Source organism: Squalius cephalus, assembly GCF_949319135.1.
Source record: "Squalius cephalus genome assembly, chromosome: 21".
In the NCBI taxonomy this organism is placed as follows: Eukaryota; Metazoa; Chordata; class Actinopteri; order Cypriniformes; family Leuciscidae; genus Squalius; species Squalius cephalus.
Genome location: NC_137142.1, coordinates 13,959,469 through 13,969,296, shown reverse-complemented (window position 1 = coordinate 13,969,296; position 9,828 = coordinate 13,959,469).

Below are 9,828 nucleotides of genomic sequence, written 5' to 3'. Positions count from 1 at the left end.
TGCTTTGGCTCTGTGCCTAAAACAGATTATACTACTGATCATAAAACATTCACTACTAGGCTTAAGAAACATAACCAGTTTAGATGAAAAGGATCTAAAGATGTTACTGTAGCTTTACCCATTAATAGACACGGTACTTCCTGCGCTACAACAACCCATAATGAAATGACCCTTCACAATATATAATGTTTTACAATAAACTCTGTTAGCTACATATGGCAATTTATCTGTTCAGTAAAATACCACAGATCTTGCCATCTCCAAAAAGTCAAGCCTGTCACCTTATCTTTGCAAGCAGAATCTCTGCAGTGTTTTTTTTATTTTATTTTTTATTTCAGGTGATTCCCTATTCCCCAAATTCGAGATTTAGCTGCTCCATGTTAACCTTCCTCGCTCGTTGTGACAAGTTAACTAACCTCTGCCACTATCACACAATACACTAGGGATGGAACGGTACACAGAAGTCACGGTTCGGTTCATACCTCGGTTCAGACATCACAGTTCGGTACGAGTTCGGTACAATGGAGGGAAAAGCAAAACAAAAATGCAGAAGGCTTGTGCATGTCTCAGGCTGTACCACCAAAGGAAAATAAATTACTTAAGCCTTGTATTTTTTTAAACAAGTTTTATTAATAAAGGCATAGAATCAGTTTATTTGTAGTGCACTAACAATAGTTTTATATAATTAGTTTATTAATTAAATTAATAAAAAGACAAAAAGACCTTGAGATATGTTTGGTAATTGTACCTGAATGAATTGAAAATGAATGTGCTACATTTCAGATTAATATAATTGTTTTCCTTAAAATTTAATTAACAGTAACTTAAACACTTAGCAGTTTGAATGTTGTCCTGTATAAACAAAATTAAATTTTTATTTTTCCACTGTTCGATCGCGCCCGCGCCTCACACACACACACACACACACACACACACACGCAAACAAATATAAGTAAACACTTTGCGACTTTTCGATCGCGCCCCTCTCTCTCTCTCTCGCTCTATTCCAGCATTATTTTTATACCGTGTATTCTCCGTGTAAATTTAAGCACCGAACCGTGACATACGACAAACCAGAAAGAATTAAACAATTTAGAAAGAAAAATAGCATGATTACAAAGTCTAACATCAGCCTTTTTTGAACTGTCATTATGAAATGTATTCCACCTGACATTCCCCGCTTCTGATTGGCAGACACACTGAGGGGGCGGGGCATTACGTAAACAACGACAAACGAAAGGCCAATAATTTCGCAAGAACGCGAGTATTTTGCATATGTCTCAGAAGGCTTGTTACAACAGTGGTAAACCTTCTTAAAATGTAAGTTTTTATATATTTTTTATGTGCTCAAGATTTCTTATAAACAGCTCTGCGATATAACCAACTTGTTGTTTAACTTACAGCTCTTATCCTGAACTTTGCCTACCGTCATGCACATTAATAGCCAGTATCCGAACTATAAACCTTATGCACCAGAGAAACAAGGGCGCCGCCATCTTTGGAAAATTGTCTTTTAACTTCCGTTTTGCGGTCGCTCTGTATATTTATATGGCATTTCTGTCCAGGAGTAATTAGCTTTTTAAGTGGATTTACTTAATGTAAAGTTAACGAAAGTTATCATGAGGACTGTAATGTTTAAAGCAGATGACTTAACAAATGTAAATCGACCGGGAAGATTTTAAAACGAGCCGTTCATTAATAAACACGCAAAACGCTGTGAAAATACAGACCGGAAGTCAAAAGACAATGAGCGCAGCGCTGAAAAGGGGCGGAGCTACATAAGGTCTATAGGTTTTCCTCACTTTAGTATTGATTTGTCTAGGCGGAAAAAAAAATACCGGACAGACTGTAAATTGGAGCGACACATTTATAAACGATCCAATTTTTGTGTTTTATGCACTTACATTTTCAATGATTTAAAATATCGTTATCAACTGTCATAAAACGGATTTACTGCTAAAGGCATGAAATTAGGAGGGATCATCTGATCGTTTTATTGATTTAAGCCAAATATTGTACACAAATTATCAAATTAATTGTATGTTTTTCATCAAGTTTATTCATCATCTGACAATAAATATTTCACACACCTTTTTAAGTTAGTGCAATGACAAATTAAAGCAGTTGTTTTATTTTAGAAGCAAACATGTATTCGCAATATCTAGGTTTTTTTATTTATTTTTTTACCAGTAATATAAATATCAAGCCCTGAAAAATGAAGTCAAAACGTCTCGATCGCCCCCCGGTGACGGTCCTAGTAAAGGTCATAAGCCCCGCCTCCCCGTGTTATTCAACGTTATTCAACGTTGGACGTGAGACCAACTAAACCAGGGATGGGCAACTTCGGTCCTGGAGGGCCACTGTCCTACGGAGTTTTGCTCCAACCCTGAAAAAATCACCTGCCTGTAATTTTCTAGTAATCCTGAGGACCTTGATTAGCTTGTTCAGGTGTGTTTAATTAGGGTTGAAGCTAAACTCTGTAGGACAGTGGCCCTCCAGGACCGAAGTTGCCCATCCCTGAACTAAACAATTCAATTACACTTCAAATATCTTTTTTACAAAGGTGGTTTCTGTCATTTAGGCTACTGTAGTTTTTATCACGCTGATGTAAGTTCAAGTGTCTGTTTTTAAAATAAATTTGTTTTTAGTTAGTTACGCGATGCTATAAAAACGGTGGTGTAACATGATTGACAGCTGTGATTGACAGGTTCTCTGAGCGAAGTAGTCACTGAAGCACCTGGGTGATTCTTAGACTATGGGCACTTTTATGTACTTTGGTCATATTTTTAAAAATACATATAATTTTGGACAAATTCCTCTTTCTTTTTCAAACTAACAATAAAACCTCCTTAAAAACATTTTAGGCCTACTACCTTTCTATTATGATTTTTTCATACTTTTCAACCTCCTAGGTGTCAAAATCACTGTTTTCTCCTTGTCGCACACCCAGGCTTTTTAACTTCAGCAATGAAAATACAGTTTAAAAATATGACTTATCTGGTAACTACTAATATACCTATAGTAAAATAATTAAAATGCATGTGAGACCACCATCAATATCCTACTTTTTATACAAAATATAGCTGTCCCACAGTATTGGTGTCATTTCCACCACAACACTGTTAATGTCCCTTTAAAAAGTTTGTGTGAAAGATTGTTTAGGTGGTTTCTATGGAAATGTTCAGAGACATCAGAGCACATGTTGGACATGGAGGCAATTTTAAATTTTCATCAAGAACAAAAGAAGAAAAATCAAGGTAAATATTGCTTTATAAGTTAATATATTTATTCTATGTCATTTCCAAACATGCTGTACCTTCAAGGGTGTTTTTAAAAAGTTAAAAATTTTAAGTTAAATAAGAGTATTTTGCATACATGAAATGCTAAGTATTAATTCAAAGCTAATCAGTGAAGCTATCTTCCATTTTTTCACAAAAAACTACAGAAATGTCATTTCCACCACACTGCCCTCAGTGGTGGAAATGACAGCATGTGGTGGAAATGACATTTATGGTTACAAAGTACAATTGATATGGATTGCAAGAGTAGATTTGTGTAATACTTTTTATATTATAATAAATTACTAAAAATACTTTTATATTTATATTTATATTATTATATTTTTATTTCTAAATTATACTTTTATATTAATTGATTTCATTTAGATGAATGAAAATTCAATTTTGTTGCATCATTTATTGCTTATATTTTTGCCTTGCCATCAGTTGTGTCAGTTATTTACAGTACACTGTAATCATTCATCTGTGAGACATACAGCTGTATACATCAAACTTAGCACTACACTAAAAACAGTTGTGGTTATGTTTAATGACTTTGTGAATTGAGTTTACTGAGTGTGATGAGTTTAAGAGTTTTTCTAATAAATATCACTGTTTCTCTACATTCACGTTAATTCATTGTCATTTCCACCACCACCCTGTCATTTCCATCACCACACACATTTTAAAAAAATATTTAAAAAGTTCTCATCATACATTAAAAATGTATCCACAATTTAAGAGATCATGCTCTACTTAATATAAAATTTCAAGTTATTAATTTTCTTATAAGCTCTTGCCCAAACCAATATTCAATTTCAGAGTGTGACAGGTGTACAGTTCACCATTTGGTCCTTAGGGCAGTTCATTTATCGCATTGACAAATGTATAATTATTGTACATTGTGGAAAAACTGATAAAACTAGTTACAAAAATTATCTTAGACAATTCTTGAGTGGCATAAGTTATTCTGTTTTTAAATAACAGCTGTATATTGAGATGTGGTGGAAATGACATTTGTTCATTGCAGGTCGGAAAAAATGTAAAATATTAACAATTTCTCTGGTAATCTAAGTTTGTCCTCTTACAGACCTTAAAACTAGACAAATTATTTAAATTTATGAGACTGTGTTACGTGACTTTTGAACAAGTTTTTTTATTCAACTTCACAAGCCTAAAAGTGCCCTAGTTGAAGAAATGCCCACCTACGGACTTCTTAACGGGATCTTCGGAGGACTGAGGAGATTGTATTTATTTTATTTAAACAAGCCTCTTGTCGTACTGCAATCAACAGACATCAAAATTGTAGCAGAACGGAGGAACGGAGCAGACATAGGCCACTTAAAAAAGTGCAGGGAGAGTGCATTCTGCGAGAGTAAGGGCAGGGCGTTGATTTCGCGGCTTTACTTCCTGCTCACTACTGCGCAGGTCTGGTCCCGAGATCGCTACTGTGCAGACTCAAGTCCCAAGATGTCAGCCCATATCGGGACACTGGCGGCTTCAGGGGGGCAATCGAGGACCCGAAAAGCGTACCACCCCCGGGGGCTGCCATTGGCTAACAAGCCATCACCTGCTGTTTGCATTCCATTGACTCCCATTCATTTTGGCGTCACTTTGACAGCGAATAACTTCACATCTGAGGTGTTTAAAGACTCTATTTGTCCATTGTTTATTTCTAAAGAAACACGAAAATGTATAAAAGGCTCCATTACCTTGTATCTTACGTTATGGCCCCGTAGAAGCAGTTTTTGTAAAAATAGGCTAACGATTGCGTCATAACCACGTGACTCTCTGGAAATTACCGTATAGACAGGAGGAGAAGCTCGCAGTCAATCGGGGGGACGTGGAGGCATAAAGTCCGATAAAGTCAAGGGAGAAGCCCATAGAGCGTCATAAAGTTGCTCCTGCTCCTAGCTCATGGACAGCTCCTACTCGCGCTCTCCGTCTCTGCAAGTTTCGGAAGGGAATGATTCAGATTTCTCTTGGCACAGCTACTAGAAGACAGACGGGTTGCTAACGTCACATCTACGTCGTCAAGCTCAGTTTGAGTCTGTGCAGTACGCTCAGCCATCAGGAAGTGAGAGCTTCTAATTTGCTTCACTTTTCTCTGTTGAAGTCTATGGGGTCGCTGTGTCCATTTCTTTTACCGTCTATGGCGGCTTCAGTTCCAAGGGGGTATCCCTCAGCCGGAAACTGAAGCTTCCCCGGGGGCCGCCATTGATTAGCAGACCATCACCTGCTGTTAGCATGCCATTGACTCCCATTCATTTTGGCGTCACTTTGACAGCGAATAACTTCACATCTGAGGCGTTTAAAGACTCAATTTGTCCATTATTTATTTCTAAAGAAACACGAAAATGTATAAAAGGCTCCATTACCTTGTATCTTACGTTATGGCCCCGTAGAAGCAGTTTTTGTAAAAATAGGCTAACGATTGCATCATAACCACGCGACTCTCTGTCGCACAGTAGAGAAATTACCGTATAGACAGGAGGAGAAGCTCGCGGGCAATCGGGGGGACATGGAGGCAAAATGGCAAAATAATTAATCAGAATAATTAGCAAAAGTTGCTCCTGCTCCTAGCTCATGGACACTTCCTACTCACTTTTTCACTCAACTTTTTTCAGGTTGAATGGTGGCCGTCTCGCTTCCCCCTATTGCCTTTGAGCAGAAAAACAACAACTTTGGGCCGACGGGCCGCGTCAGGAAGTATCGCATGATATCAGGTCTTGCGATGTAACGAATTGCTTTACGGCACTGCACACATTCATTTATATATTAGCCTTCTGTGTATCATACATGCCTCAGTGGACATGGCTCCGTGCGTTCGCCGGCTTCTTTGAAAACAAATGCACATGACCAGCGGGAGAAGATGGGAGGGGGGAGAGTCGCCAATGAGTTTTTACGACAGCGTTGTCAAATATCTATTCTGAAGCTGTAGGGGGAGCTCTGTAGAGAAACCTGCGAGCAAAAAGCGAGAAAACAGTGAATAAATTGCCAAAACTGCATAGCGCCGTTTTAAGTGTTTTAAATGTTTTACAAGTTTTAATTACAAGATTTGTTGGTCATAATATATATATATATATATATATATATATATATATGTGTGTGTGTGTGTGTGTGTGTGTGTGTGTGTGTGTGTGTGTGTGTGTGTGTTACTTTTTACATCCTTGTTTTATTCAATTGTTTTCTAAGTGTTATCTATGTCTAAAGAAATTGACTTAAAAAATAAACATACGCTAAAAAAAGTTACTGGAGTAATGATTGTCACAACTATTGTACATTATCGCTCTTTATGTTTTATTGAGCGCAAACATGTGAACGGCCCCTAAAGCAGCTCAGACGAAGTCGGTTATCGTGGCGATATGCAATATCATAGCAGCACCAAAGTAGAGTTAACATGGCAATTATTTCACAACCTTCATTGTCTGCACTTCGAAAAATTACCGAGGTCCTGACCTCGAGAACCTCAATGGTGGGTGCGGCCCTGCCTACATCCGCTCTATAAAAGTCCTGCGATAGTAATTCTATAAAGCTAATACAGAAATTCTCTGGCTAATACACGCGTCAAGTAGCCGAAGCAACTTTTCTTAGTACAGATTTGACGAGACACGCAGAGTGACGCATGTATACAATTTCCCGCGAAAACCATCCCGACAGGTCTAAAATATTATAATAATAAGCTTATCAGGGTAAGACAAAACAGAATTGATTAAATATTGACTCTTTATATACATTTTTGTCATACAGTAGCTAGCATTCTGAGAGAAACGGACAGTTAATCTAAGGTTGTTTACTGAATGTTTTATGTCACACTAGACATGGTGCATTAATGTGAACATGAATGTTTTTATGACAGATCTGACAGATTAAACTTGGACACTCCCTCAACTTTTTTTGAACACTGGACTGTGCGTGCTCCAGCTCACACAAGCACAGGTTCAGCAGGTTTTTAATTAGTCTCTTACACAGGGAGTAGTACCACACTTATTAAGTTGTCTATTATTATACCAGTCCCCAAGAAAACAGACACATCTACCCTGAATGATTTCAGGCCAGTTGCACCAACATCAGTTCCCATGAAGAGCCTAGAGAAACTTGGACTTAAACATATTAACCCCTTATAGTTTGCCTGCCGCCTTAATAGATCAGTGGACGATGCAGTGGCCATGGCTTTGCACTATATTTTTCAACACTTGGACTGGAGTGGAACATGCGTAAGAATGGTTTTCTTGGATTATAGTTCCGCTTTCAACACATCCGACCTGGAAAGCTAATTGAGAAGCTGGTAGACCTCGGGGTTCCAACCACCACCTGTAACTGAGTTTTGGACTTTCTTATTGATAAGACCACAGAAGGTGTGGATGGAAGGTAACATGAGCTCACTATAAGCACAGGGACACCACAGGGTTGGTGGAAATACCATAGAGTCCTCCATAGAGGACTTGTGGAAAGCATCCTCACAAAAGGCATCACTGTCTGGTTTGGAAGTACCACCCAGGCAGAGAGGAGAGCTCTCCAAAAGTTCATAAAGACTGCGGAGAGGATCATCGGATCTGACCATCCATCTGTGGACACTTTATACATTGTGTGTATAAGGAAGGAAGAGAGCAAAGAACATTCCACACAGCTCATTCCGTTCAGGCCTAAACACTCAACATATAACTTGAGATATGGCAGACCGGACAGTATTATCTCACACAGGGTGCGATTTTATAGCGTTTTATAAACGTGCGTTTTTTTTTTTTTTTTTTTTCAGCCATGGTCAGACTGATGGCTGAGGATAAGGCAGAGGGAACAAATGTCTGTCTCATTTGTATAAAATGATAGGTGTTATCTCCTTTTACATAGAGGTAGTTTATGCCTGTGATGTGTTTATGTGTCTGTCTCTGTTAAACAGAGAATGTTTTATTACTTTTAAATATTTGTATTATGTATTATCTCAGGACAGTGCAATACTCCGACATGGAGGTAATAATCTTTATTGTGTTTTTTTGTTGTAGGTTTATACTGTTCTTTGTTTACTGTACCTTCTCAAAGTCTATTTATAGTTTTGTTAGTTCTTCTTTTATGTTGACTTTTTTAATGTTGACTCAACAAGCTTTGCTACAAAAATTCCTATGTACTTGTGCTAGCTGTACTGGTACAAATAGCAAATAAAACTTCAACTTCAACAATGCAAGATTTCAGAGCTATCGGAGGGGTGGATGGTGAATAATGGTTTCAGAAGACATGTAACAAACCACTGTTGTGGTAGCATACTTTAAGGTTTTTTTTTCTTTTTCTTTTTTCTATTTTGGAGATTGAAGGCACAGTGAAGTGTCCTTATATGGAAAAGAGTTGCATGTGTCATTGGTATATTCTGTTCTCTAGATGGCAGTGTTCACCTCATCTCAGAATAAGAGAACAACATTTATATCTTGTACTCCGCAGTTATTTTATACAGAGATACTGTTATAGGTTTTATTCATATGTTAAATTGTTTTTTTACTTTTATATATACGTTTTCATTTTAGTTTTTCCATTCGTTTTTTTAAGTTTGTACTTTATTTTCAGTTTTATTCAAAGTTAAACTGAATGAAAATGATAAATGTTGCCTTAGCTGAAATAAAAGTTATGATTTTATTTTCAGTTAACTCTTACAGCCCTAGTACTTTTTTAAAATAATGTAGAACTTAATTGTCAGAAACATCATAATTAGTGATTAGGAATGATCCTGTGTGATAGAAATGTTTTCTTTCCTCTATTTAGCTCCTAGTGTTTTTTGTGTTTTTTTTTTTTTTTTTGCTGCATGTGGCCTCTTGAAACCAGCTGATCTTTGGAATGCGGAGGTCACCATGGAAACCTTAAAGACCTGAATGAAAGCAGGCTGTTGAGCAGCACCACCCCCAGTTCTCTGGACTCCCTCTCCAAGGGCTGGACGGTGCTGCGGGATGATGTCATGCGGTCGAGAAACAGAGGGAACAGTGGGAGCTCGACCTGGACAGAGATCGAAGGTCATGTGAATATGATCAGAGCAGGGGTCAGCGAATGAAGACAGCACACCGCTTTCTTCCTGAAGACTCTTAGGGGGCTGAAATGGTCCAGACAGCGGACAGCGGACAGCTTTTTTGCACAATGAATGCAGAGAATAATCCCTAACGGCCTGTCTTGACCTCTAACAGACCCCTAATTACCCCACACACAAGCACAGCTCATATTAAACTCCTATTTTCTTGCCAAAATGTAAATCACTGTCATTTAAATCTTTGATTTGACTGGTTGATTCTTTATTCCGCAGCATGATCAGATGTTTGGGTGGATAATAATGGGAAGGCGGTGGTCTCCACTGTCCTGAGTTAATGTAATCTCAGATAGGATGATGCTGATCTTGATTTAGTAATCTGCTTGTTATGGATTTAATCTGACCCAGGAAGGTTGAATATTATTGCCCAAAGAAGAGGAAACCCTGCAGAAGTAAAGAAAAAGGAAGACGACCAAGATGTGAGGACAATCTCCTCTTTCTGATTTGCACATGTAGGTTATGTTGGCACACATCAGTTAAATCATG